The following is a 13,486-nucleotide window of genomic DNA, read 5'->3' as shown; positions in this document are numbered from 1 at the left end:
AAAATAAAAAACAAACACAAAACTCAACCCCTACTACAACCCAAGTACTAAAAACACAATAAAACCCCAAAAAACCAAAACCAAAACAACCCCTCAAAATTTTTAAAAACAAAAACAAACCCCCACAACCCCCCCAAAAAATACTACAACCCAAAATTTACTACAACACAAAATACAACACACAAATTTCCCACAAAAAACAACAGACACCCCCACAGTACTACAACCCCCCCTAAAACACAACCAAAAACACAAAACAAAAAAACACAACAACAAAAAACAAAACACCCCTATAAAAAAAAACAGTACTAAAAAAACCAAATTTCTACAACACCCCCCACTACAAAAAACAGTAATACAACAAAACCCCTACTACAACAAAAACCCCCAAAAATACAACAAACCCCCTACTCAACACACAGAAATACAAAAACCCCACACAACACACAGTAAAATACAACCCCCAAAAGACTAAAAAACAAAACGTACACAAACCCAGTACTACAAAAACACAGTAAATACAAAAACCCCCAGTTAAATAAAAAACAAAAACAAATACTAAAAACCCCTATACTACAAAACCCCACCAATAAAAAACCACAGTACTAAAAAACCACAAAAAATACTAAAAAAACCACCGTACTAAAAAAACACAAAGTCTACAACACACCCTAAAACAACAAAACGGGACTAAAAACCCAAAAGTAAAATAAACACACAAACAAAACAAACAAAAACCCCTAAACACCAAAAACTACAACACACAGAACTCAACACCAGTAAAAAAATACACAAAATAAAATTAAAAAACACCAGTAATACAACACACAAATACAAACAAACAAAACTACAACCAAAGTACTTAAAAAACACAAACCACAAAAAACACCCCAGTACAACAACCCCCCATCAAAACCCAAACACAAACACAACCAATACTAAAAACCCCATATTTCTACAACACACAGTCCCAAAAAAAACAGTTAAAATACAACAAAAACCCCTACACCACACAGGCCCACAACCCAAAATTACAAACAAATTTCAAAACCAAGTACTCAAAACAAAGTAAAAACAAAACAAGAAAACTACCAAACACCAGGAAATACCCCCACACAGTACTACAACACCCAAAATTTCAAAACACAATAATCCAAAAAACAAAAAACTACAAAAACAAAGTTAAATACAACAAAACCCCGAACCCCCAACACACAAACACGGGGGGAAAACAATATTTCAACACACAATTTCTTTCAACCCCAACCCAAAACCCCCCCCCCCCCAAAACCCAAAAAAGAAAAAAACCACAAACACATCCAAAAACAAACAAATACTACAACAACAACCCCTACAACCAAAAAAGTTAAATACAACCCACAAAACTAAAAAACAAAGTAAATACAAACCCCCAGTACTACAAAAAATGTTTCTAAAACACACAGGACTACAACCAAAAAAAATAAAATACAAAACACAAAACTTTTTAAAAAACCTAGACACAAAACAAATATACAAACCCCAAAAGAACTAACCCACAAAAAACTACAACCCAACCCAAAAACCCCCCAAACTTTCAACACCAAAAATACTAAAACAACCCAATAACAAAAACCACAAAACACAACCAAAAGACTAAAAAACCCCAATACTACAACAAAACCCCCAAATTCCAAAAACAATAAAACAACACAAATACAACACCCCAAAAACAAAAACACACGGGAAAATTTTTAAACACCCCAACTACAACCCCCAATTTAAAAAACCACACAATACTTTCAAAACAAAAATAAAAAGTAAAATACAACAAAAAGTTAAATACAACAACAGTACTAAAACCAAAACCCCAAAAAAATACAAAAAACAATAAAAATACTACAACCCAAAAAAATTCCACAACAAACAGTTTCTACAAAAAACAAACTAAAAAAAACACAAAATTTCTACAACAAAAACAAATAAATACAAACACCCCAAATAAACCCAAAAACAACAGTAAACAAACACACAACTTACACACCCCAAAATACTAAAAAACACAAGTACAAACAAAACACAGAAATAAAAACAACAATCACAACCCCCAGAAAACAACCCAAAGTAAAATTACAAACACAGCACTCAACCCACAATACAAAAAACACGTACTACAAAAACACAACTACAAAAACAAATTTCTCAACACACAATAATACAACCCCACAAATCCAAACACCGTAAAAAACACAAAATAAAAACAACACACAGTCTACAACACCAAAAACCACAAATACTACAAAACACAAAATTTCAAAACCCCAGATTTTTAAAAAAGGAAAAACTACAAAAAACCCTTAAATACAAAAACACAAATACCCACACATTAAAACCAACATAAGACCACCAAAAAACTAAAAAAAAACCAAGTAAACCCAACACCAAAAATATACAACCCCCAACCAGCAAACACAAAGGAAAAATACAACACACATTCTACAACAAAAAGTAAAATACAAAACAAGCACTTTAAAAAACGTACTACAACAAAAATAGAAAATAAAAAAACAAAGCAAAAACCCAAAACCCCAATAAAAAAATACAACACACTGTACTACAACACAAAAAAAACTACAAAAAACAGGGAAAATACAACACCAAAATTAAAAACAAAAACAGTACTTGGGAAAACACCAGGAAAACAAAAACCACCAAAATACAAAACAAGTAAAAAAAAACACAACTACAACACAATACTAAAAAACACACAAGATACAAAAAACAAAAGTCTAAAAAACACAGGGACTAAAAACACACATTAAAATAAACAAAAAAACAAACACAACACAGTCCCAAACACCAAACTACAACACACTACTACAAAACAATACTCAAACACAAAATACAAAAACAAAACACAACAACAAAGTACTACCCCAAAACACCCCTAAAAACCCAAAAATACACAAAAACATAGTTAACCTACAAACAACAGTACTTTCAAAAAACCCAAAATACTACAACACAGACTACAACCCAGTTTTAAAAAAAAACAAAATACAACCCCAAAAGAACTAAAAACACACAAATACAACCCCCAAATTTCAAACACAAAAAAATTTCTACAACACACAGTACTAAAACACCATAACAAAACAAGTACAAAAAACACACAAAATAAAAACACAGTTAAAACTATAAACCCAAACCCAGCACACAACCCCCAAAAGTACTCAAACCCCCCCCAAAATACAACAAGAAATACAAACACATGTACTACAAAAACCCCCAAAATTTAAAAATAAACACACCCGTAAATACAACAACAAAAAATAAAAAAACATAGTACTACAACACACTGTACTACAACACACAGTACCAAAAACCATAACACCCCAACCACCCTAAAAACCACCCCAAAACAGCACTACAAAACAAACCAAAGTTTCTACAACAAAACCACACCAAAACAACACAACCCCCCAATTCCAAAAAACAAGCCCCAAACACCCCAATACTACAAACACAAGTATACAACAAAAATAAAAAAAAAACCCCAAAAATTTCTACAACCCCCAAAAACCACAACACAAAAATTTTCCACAACCAAACTTAAATAAATAAAAAAAACACAGTTAAATACAAACCAAATAAATAAACAAAATATACAAACCCCACAGTAAAATTAAAAAACACAGTTAAATTCAACACCCCAAAATACAACAAAACAATACTCCCCAAAAAAATTTCAAAAACACCCCCTTCCTACAAAAACCCAAAATACAACAAACAGTAAAAAAACAAACAAACCCTACCTTTCAAAACAAACACCACCCCTACTAAACACTATACACCAAAACAATACTCAACCCCAAAATTAGACTACAACACAAAAAGTACTTAAAAAAACAAACGTACCAAACACATAATACTTACAACCCCACAATAAACCACAAAGTACTAAAAACACCAAAATAAAAACCAAAAAAACCACCCTTTTTTACAAACACAGCACTACAAAAACCCCAAAACAAACCCACCTACTAAAAAACAAAAAAATAATACAAAACACCAGTTCTACAAACCCCACAGAAATACCAAAACACAGCACCAAAAACCAGTAAATCAAACAAAAAAGGACTACAAACAACCAAAACTACAACACACAATTAAATACAAACACAATAACAACAAAACCCAATCACCCCCACAAAAATACTAAAACCTACAACACAAAAACAAAACAGTAAAAAAACACAAACAATAATAAACATAAAAAGTAAAAAACAAAAGTACTTTAACACACAGTAAAAATGCAAAAAACAAAACTAAAAACAACAAGGGGACTTCCCAAAACAAAAAAATACAACACAAAGTACTAAACAAAAAGTTTAAAAACACCCCTTCTAAAAACCCCGTAATAAAAAACAAAAACAAATATAAAAACACCTTTCTACCCCCACACATAACCCAAAACATAAATACACACACATCCAAAAAACAATAAAAAATATACAACACATAATACAAAAACACACAAATTTGTAAAAACCCCAAAATAAATACCACAACAAATGTACAACCCCAAAAACCCAATTTTCTTTCACACAGTAACCCACAACACCAACAACCCAAAACACAATTCCCAAAAAACACACAAAACAAAAAACACACAATATACAAACAACGTACCACAACACACCAAACACAACCAAAAGTTTCTACAACAAAAATAAAAAGAAACACCCCAAATACTACAAAAAACCCTACTACAAAAACAAAGTATACAACCCCACAAAACACAACACCAAATACTTTTCCCCCAAAACAAAAAACGTTTCAACAAAAAACAACACTAAAACACACGAAATCAAAACCCCACAAATACTTTCCCAAACCCCTAAAAACAAAAAGTAATTTAAAAAAAAAAATTGTACAAAACCCCAAAAGTACTTTCAAACACAAGTACTAAAAACACAAGACTACAACACACTGAAACAAACCCGTAAAACAACACAAAGGTTTTTTTCTTAAAAACACAAATATCAACAATAAAAAAATACCAAAACAATTACAAACACAAAAGGCCCAAAAACACTGTACTTTCCCCAAAACTAAAAACACAGTAAACAAACACGAAATTTCAAAAACAAAAACAGTACTTAAAAAACACAAAAAGACTAAAAAACCCCCCCCCAAAATAAATCTTTCAACACACGTACTACAAAAAAAATAATAAATACAAACCCCTAACTACAACACAAATTTCTACAAAACACCCGGTAAAAAAACGACTAAACACACCCCGTACTACAAAACAAATCTAAAAACAGCAAAAAAAACAAAAAACACAGTTAAATTAAAAACAAATACCCCAAAACAAAACTACCAACCAAAAAAAGTACACAACCCCCCACAACAACCCCAAAAATACTAAAAACACAAAGACTACCAAAAAACCCCAATTTCACAAAAAACAGTACTAAAAAACACAAATACTAAAAAACACACACTTACAAAAACACATAAAACCCCCCACAATACCAAAACACCTTTCTAAACAACCCCTAAACCCCTTTTCCCCCAAACCCCCCCCTGTAAAATACCCCCACAGTTACCCCAACACCCCAGAAAAATACCCCACACCAATTTCTTCCCCCAAAACAACGGAAACACAAAATTTCTTTCAACACACCCCTAAATAAAACCCCACAAAAAAACCCCAAACACAAAACCAATACCCAAAAACAATTTTCCCACAAAAACAAGGAAAGCAACACAAATAAAAAAATACAAAAACACACAAGACCAAAAAACACCAAAAAAAAACAACACCCCCAAAAATTAAAAAAAACGATTTAAAAAAAAAGCAAGAAACACCGTACTACAAAACAATTTCCAAACACGTTAAAAACAAAAAACACCAACCCGTTACAACCCACAGGAAAAAATACAACCCCAACCCGTAAATAAAACACCAGACTTTCCAAACAACCCCAAACCAAAAAAACCCCCAATAAAAACAACACAAAAAATACTACACCCCCAATACTAAAAAAACAGCCCACAAACCCCAAATACTACCACCACAAAATACTTTAAAAAAACCCCCACTAAAAACAAAAAACAAGTACCAAAAACCCCCGTACTCCCCACAAAAACTCCCAAAAACAAGTAAATGCAACCCAAAAACTACCCAACACACCCTACTAAACACACAAAACTTTAAAAACCAGGACTACAAAACACAGTACTACAAACACACAATTTAATACACAAAACACAAATACAACCCCAACCACAAAAAAAACTCACACAATACTACAAAAACAAAAGTACACAAAAAAACAATAGACAAAACACAAATACCCACAAAAAACAAATAGACAACACACAGTAAAATACAAACCCCAATATAACAACACATACAAAAACACAAAAATACAAAACACACAAAACACTAAAAAACACAAAAGTACACAACAAAAAATACAAACACCAAAAATAATACAAAAACCCCAAATACTAAAAAAACACAGTACTACAACACCCCAGTAAAAAAAAAAAAATAAAACTGCAACACACAATCTACAAAAAACAAATTACTAAAAACCCACAGTTCTAAACACACCTCTACAACAACACAGTATAAACACATAGTAAATCCCCCAACACCCCCCAAATAAATACAAACACAACAATAAATAAACAAACAGTAAATCCCAAAAACAATACTACCAACACCCAACCCCTCTTTCAACACAAAGTACCAAAAACCACACCCAAAAACTACAACAAAACAAAAAACACCCAAAAATTTCTACAACACACAGTACTACAACACACAATACTACAACACACAAAAACAAAAAACCCACTTAACCTAAACACAAAAAACCCCAAAAACACACCCAATACTTTCAAAAACAGTACTACAACACAAAAAGTTTCAAAACAATACTACAACACACAGTACTACAACACAAGTACTCAAACACACAATTTCTACAACCCCAAAAAACAACACACATGCCCACAACCCCCCAAGGGAAATACCCCCACAAGTAAATACCCCCCAAACACCCCCTACCAAAAAAAACTAAAAAAACACACAACTACAACACACAATACTACAACAAAAAGTACTAAAACACACAATCTACAACACACAGTACTTTTCAAAAAATAGCTTACAAAAAACAGAAAAACACAAAAAACAACCCCCCAAAACCCTACTTTCAAAAAACCCCCTTAAAATAAAAACACCGGACACAAAAACACAAATAAAACAAAAACACAATACTACAACACCCAGTAAATTAAAAAAACACAATACTACAAACCAACAAATACTACAAAAACCAAAAAAATACTAAAACCCCAAATAAATACAAAACAACTTACAACACACCCAAAAATACAACAAAAAAAACCCAATTTTTTCTACAACAAACCCAAATACTAAACCCAATTACTACAAAACAAAAGTAAATCAAAAACAAAATTAAATACCAAACAAAAAGGCAAAAAGTTTTCCAAACACATAGTAAAATACAACACACAAAAAAAAACACAAGTACTAAAAAACAAGTTCCCCAAAACGTATAACCAAAACCCGGCTTTCAACACACAATAAAAAACACAAACTTAAATAAAACACAGAATAAAAACCAAAAAAGTACTACAACAAACCCCCCCCTACAACACCCCAATACAACAACCCAATACTAAAAAACCCACAATCCCCAAAAAAAACAGTACTACCAACCCCAATCCCCACAAACCCAGACAAAAACCCAAGTAAATAAACCAACACACACAAAAAAGTTCTAAAAAACAACACACAAAAGATAAAAACACCCCGTACTCAACACCCCCCAAAATACAAAAAACAAAAGTAACAAAAAAACAAAAAAAAAAAAACCCAACCCAAGTATACAAACCCCCCAAAAAATAAAACAAAACCAGATACAAAAAACAAAATAACCCACAAAAACCCCAAATTAAAAACACAAAGTGCAACCAAAAAACAAAACCAAATACCCCAAAACCCCAAAAAAAGACAAACCCAAAAATACTTTAAAAAACAAAATAAAAAACCCAAAACACCAATACACAACAATTTGGGAAAACAAACAAACAAAAAAACCACAAAAAACAGTAAAAACAAAAAACCCAAACTACACACAACCCTACTACAACCAAAATTACTTTCAAAAAACAAACTACAAAAAAAGCCAAAAAAACACACCCAAAATAAATTAAAAAAACACAGTACTACAACCCCAAAAAGGGCTAAAAAACAAAAATACTAAAAACCAAAACCCTTTCTAAAAAACACAAAAATAAAACAACACACATAAATAACCCAAAACAAAGTACTCAAAAACACAAATTTCTACAACAATAAAGGCACAAACAAAAAAAAGTACTACAAACACCCAATACTACAACAAAATGTAACCACAAAACATAACTAAACCCCCAAAAAGTACTACAACAAAATTAAACTCAAAAAACACAAAAAAAAACACACAGTACTAAACACAAAAATTAAAACCCCCAATACTACAAAACCCAGAAAATACAAAAAAAATAGACCAAAAAACCCCTTACTACAACACCATACCCACAACCCCACATACACAACACACAGAAAATAAAAAACAAAACAATACTTTAAACCCCCCAATACCCAAAAACACCACAAAACAACCCCCACAACCACAACAACTCCCACTTAAAAACAACAAATACTACACAAAACAACTGATACACCCCAAAACCCAAACACACAAAATACAACACAAAAGATACAACACACAGACTGCCCCCACAAAACACAACACACAGTACCAAACACAAAACTAAAACCCCACGTTCTAAAACAAAAAACCACAAAAACATATTAAATTTCAAAAACAAATACTACCCAAAAACCCATACTAAAAAAAAAAACCCAAAATTTCAATATAAAAACACAGTACCCAAAAAACAACAAAAAATGTAAACGTACACAATATACAAAAACAAAGCAAAACCCCTAAACCTTGTTTTTTTAAAAAATTTTTAAAAAAAAAAACAAAAGAATTTAAAAAAAAAGGGGGTTTAAAAACCAAAGGTTTTCAAAAAATAATTTTGCCCCTAGGGAAAAAAACCCCCCAGTTTTCAAAACACAAGTTTAAATTTTAAAACCCTATCCTTTTTCCAAAAATAAGCAAACCCTATAAACCCCCCAGATTTCAAAAAGGTTAATTTTAAAAAAAACAAGTCCTTCAAACACCGCCCCCCCCCCCCCCACCAAACCCAAATTAAGTTTTGCCCAACCCGGAATAAAACCAAATTTAAAAGAATTTTTCTTCCCCTTTCCCAAAACCCGACCAAAACCATAAAAATTACAAAAACAGTCCCAAAAAAGTCAAAAAAGACTAAACCCAATTCTAAAAAAAGTTAAAACCCCAAGGGCCTTTAAAACAATTAAAAAATTTTCCACAACCAAAGAAAACCAAAACCCAAGGTTTCCCTTTCCCACAGTAATTTAAAAAAATTCAGACCAAAAAGTTAATTTCAAAAAGGGGGCCTTTCAAAAAGGCCGACAAAACCAATACAAGGACAAAATCCACAAAATCTCCCGAAATAATATAAACAAAGCCCCTAAAAAAACCAACCCCTTTAAAAAAACCCCAAATTTTTTTAAAAAATTTTTTACAAAAAAGGGGCCCCACCAAAAAATATACCAAAGGGGCCCATTAAAAACGACTTTTTAAAAAGTAACCAAGGGGGCTCCAAACAAAACTTTAAAAAACATTTTTTAAAATATTTTTGAAAATTCCCCAGGATAAACAAAAAACCAATTATTGTATACTTTTTTTTTTAAATTTTAAAAGGATTTTATTGGTTGGTTTTTAAAAAAATTTTGGGGGGGGCCCCCCCCTTAAAAATTTTGGGGGGGGGGGGGGGGGGGGGGGGGGGGGGGGGGGGGGAAAAAAAAAAAAAAAAAAAAAAAAAAAAAAAAAAAAAAAAAAAAAAAAAAAAAAAAAAAAAAAAAAAAAACAGAAAAACTTTTTTTTGAATTGTTTTTGGGGAACCACTTTTAAAAAAAGGAAAAAATTTTTCCTTTTTCAAAATTTTCAAAAAAAAATTCCCCTTTTTTAACCCCTGAAACAAAAAAAAGGTTTTTTAAAAGGGGAAAAGGAAAAAAAGGGGCAATTTAAAAAAACCCTTTGGAAAAAAACCCCCCCTAATTGTGGTAACCGAGTATGTTTTGCATGTATAGTTTCACTCTAGGAACTGAACTTTCCATTCAGGTTAAACAAGATCTTTGAGTTATCAGATTTTGAAATATTAAATTGCCTGTACCATATCATTTGTCCTATATATAATAAGTCATTGTCTAGTAATAATTTCACCCATGCATGTACATGTATGTTAATTTGAAAACACTATAATATATGCTCCTTCATTACACTGCAATAAGCCCATTTTCTACTTCAAATCCAAGTTAATGTGTTTGCCCCTTTTGTTTATTGCAGGATGAAAATGGTATTACGTAAATTAATTGTAATTGTCTTCCTGGCTGTCTGACGCAGACATATATCCAGTAATGAATTACGTACTACAGCACTCGTTACATGATGTAATAATTAGACTAATACTGTTGGCTGGCATTGCTAATGATGTTAACAATAGTCGGTATACAATTAATTAGATTTTCCACTGAACCTAAATTGACACCAGAAAGCTCAGCTGTATTGTTCCTGTACTTGTCACAGATATATTATTTACGAGGTATAGTTATGTAGGTACATTGAGCTCATTAAGTCTATATCAAGGTTGGGTCCGTACTATGTGCCTTGTTATCTTTACACATGAACAGTGACATCCCACAAGGAGTCTCCATTGATACTATATACAAATGTAGTTCTCCATAATTTGTATAGGCGAACATCTTAGGACGATAGTTTGTAGATTGTATACATAGAAAAGGTCACTGCATCCTAGATATATACCATTAGGTAAAAATTACAACGACTTCATGAAGTATGTAGATTCTTGATGATTTGTGCTGCAGTACATCTGGAAAAGAATCATTATGTTACATATTGTATGTACATCCCTCAGGTACATATCTTAGAACAAAATTTTGACGTTTTAATTTATTTTTTATTATAAAGATGTTTATCTGTGTTGTTCCTTCATACTATTTTGCATACTTAGATACAGAACTATATGTTGGAACACTTATTAGGATTACTTCAATTCAGTCCACCTAACCCTGACAAGGTAACATTAGCACTGAGAAAAGTTCAAAATACTCATTATAGAAAAGTTGATAGCTTATGCTGTAATGGCTTTCCAATGGCATGGCCATGTCATACAATTATTTTGAATAATTTGTAATGTTTGCTGACCTTGCTTGTGATGAGTAACAGGAGTTCATTGACATGGTATATCTCTATATAAGGAGTTCATTGACATGGTATATCTCTATATAAGGAGTTCATTGACATGGTATATCTCTATATAAGGAGTTCATTGACATGGTATATATAGAGGTTACACAACGAGTGGTTGTTGGATATGGAATTTATTTCACACGAGTAAGTTATTTTTTAAAAGTTACAAAAGACACGAGCTTTAGCGAGTGTTTTTTGCAACTTTTAAAAAATAACTTACGAGTGTGAAATAAATTCCATATCCAACAATTTCGAGTCGTGTGACCTGTTTCTACCACAATAATATCGGCTTGAATCAAAGGGAAACGTGGCCAAGTATAATTTCGCGTATGCAAATAAAGTGTACCGGTGACGTCCGGGACCCGATGATGTGACGTCATTAGATTATTGTTGACGTCAATAACAATTGCAGCTTGGGTCAAAGTTCACCGTGTTAGCCAATGGAAATGCGAACAGAGTTTATACCACGTGTGGTATAAACAGATTGTTAATCAACAGCTGTAATGATTAACTGATGGTCTGAGAGTTGAATAACACAGGGTATTGTGGTAGAAATCTCTATATAAGGAGTTCATTGACTTGGTATATATCTCTATATAAACAATTCGTTGACATGGTATATATCTCTATATAAGGAGTTCATTGACTTGGTATATATCTCTATATAAGGAGTTCATTGACATGGTATATCTCTATATAAGGAGTTCATTGACTTGGTATATATCTCTATATAAGAAGTTTATTGACATGGTATATATCTCTATATAAGGAGTTTATTGACTTAGTATATCTCTATATAAGGAGTTCATTGACATGGTATATCTCTATATAAGGATTTCATTGACTTGGTATATATCTCTATATAAGAAGTTTATTGACATGGTATATCTCTATATAAGGAGTTCATTGACATGGTATATATCTCTATATAAGGAGTTTATTGACATGGTATATCTCTATATAAGGAGTTCATTGACATGGTATATCTCTATATAAAGGGTTCATTGACATGATATATCTCTATATAAGGAGTTCATTGACATGGTATATCTCTATATAAGGAGTTTATTGACATGGTATATCTCTATATAAGGAGTTCATTGACATGGTATATCTCTATATAAGGAGTTCATTGACTTGGTATATATCTCTATATAACGAGTTCATTGACTTGGTATATCTCTATATATGGAGTTCATTGACATGGTATATCTCTATACAATGTATAAGGAGTTCCTGGCCGACGCACATTTATTTTAGGGCCACGGTGACCGAGTGGTTAAGGTGTCCCGACACTTTAACACTAGCCCTCCACCTCTGGGTTGCGAGTTCAAAACATAAATGGGGCATTTGCCAGGTACTGACTGTAGGCCGGTGGTTTTTCTCCAGGTACTCCGGCTTTCCTCCACCTCCAAAACCTGGCACGTCCTTAAATGACCCTGGCTGTTAATAGGACGTTAAACAAAAACAAACCAAACAAACCAAAATAAGGATTTCATTGACATGGAATATGTAAGATATATATGCCATCTCTATATAAGGAATTCATTGGGAAGAGAGTATTACAACATTATAGGTATGTGAATTATAAGTAACAGCAAATAATATATGGATTATACATAGAGTAAATTTAGATATATCTCTGCTCAGATATTACAACCAGTTGCTATATTCTCATTATCGACATCAACTTCAATTTCATAATGTCCGAATCTATCAAATGAAAATGTTGTTTTATTGTATTTTCTGCTCACAAAGCCACAATTTTCTAACATAATATAAGCTGCCCCATTTCAGAGTAAATGCATGAGATGATGTAGCAACCACCTACATGTATAGTAGTTACTAAATTGTGACTCAAAGATTCCATAGTTTTCAAAGTGATATCATGCATACACTGTCGGAATATCTGCAGAGAGCTTTCGATATGGTATATATAGGGCTGTCCAACTCTCCAATCTGTTATACATGTTTAAAACATTTATAATACAGATATGTGTGAACATAAGAAAATGATTTGGTGATTTATTATAGGACATTAAAAGATATTA

General features: G+C 32.1%; 1 protein-coding gene across 1 annotated transcript in view; it reads left to right on the top strand.

Moving 5' to 3' along the window:
* LOC117339002 (allantoicase-like) overlaps positions 1-13,486 on the top strand; it is a 48,647-nt gene that overhangs the window by 20,062 nt on the left and 15,099 nt on the right. The gene's annotated exons all lie outside the window — the stretch shown is intronic.

The sequence above is a fragment of the Pecten maximus genome, chromosome 12, assembly GCF_902652985.1.
Source record: "Pecten maximus chromosome 12, xPecMax1.1, whole genome shotgun sequence".
NCBI classification, from domain to species: domain Eukaryota; kingdom Metazoa; phylum Mollusca; class Bivalvia; order Pectinida; family Pectinidae; genus Pecten; species Pecten maximus.
This window is presented reverse-complemented; position numbering and strand designations above follow the sequence as displayed.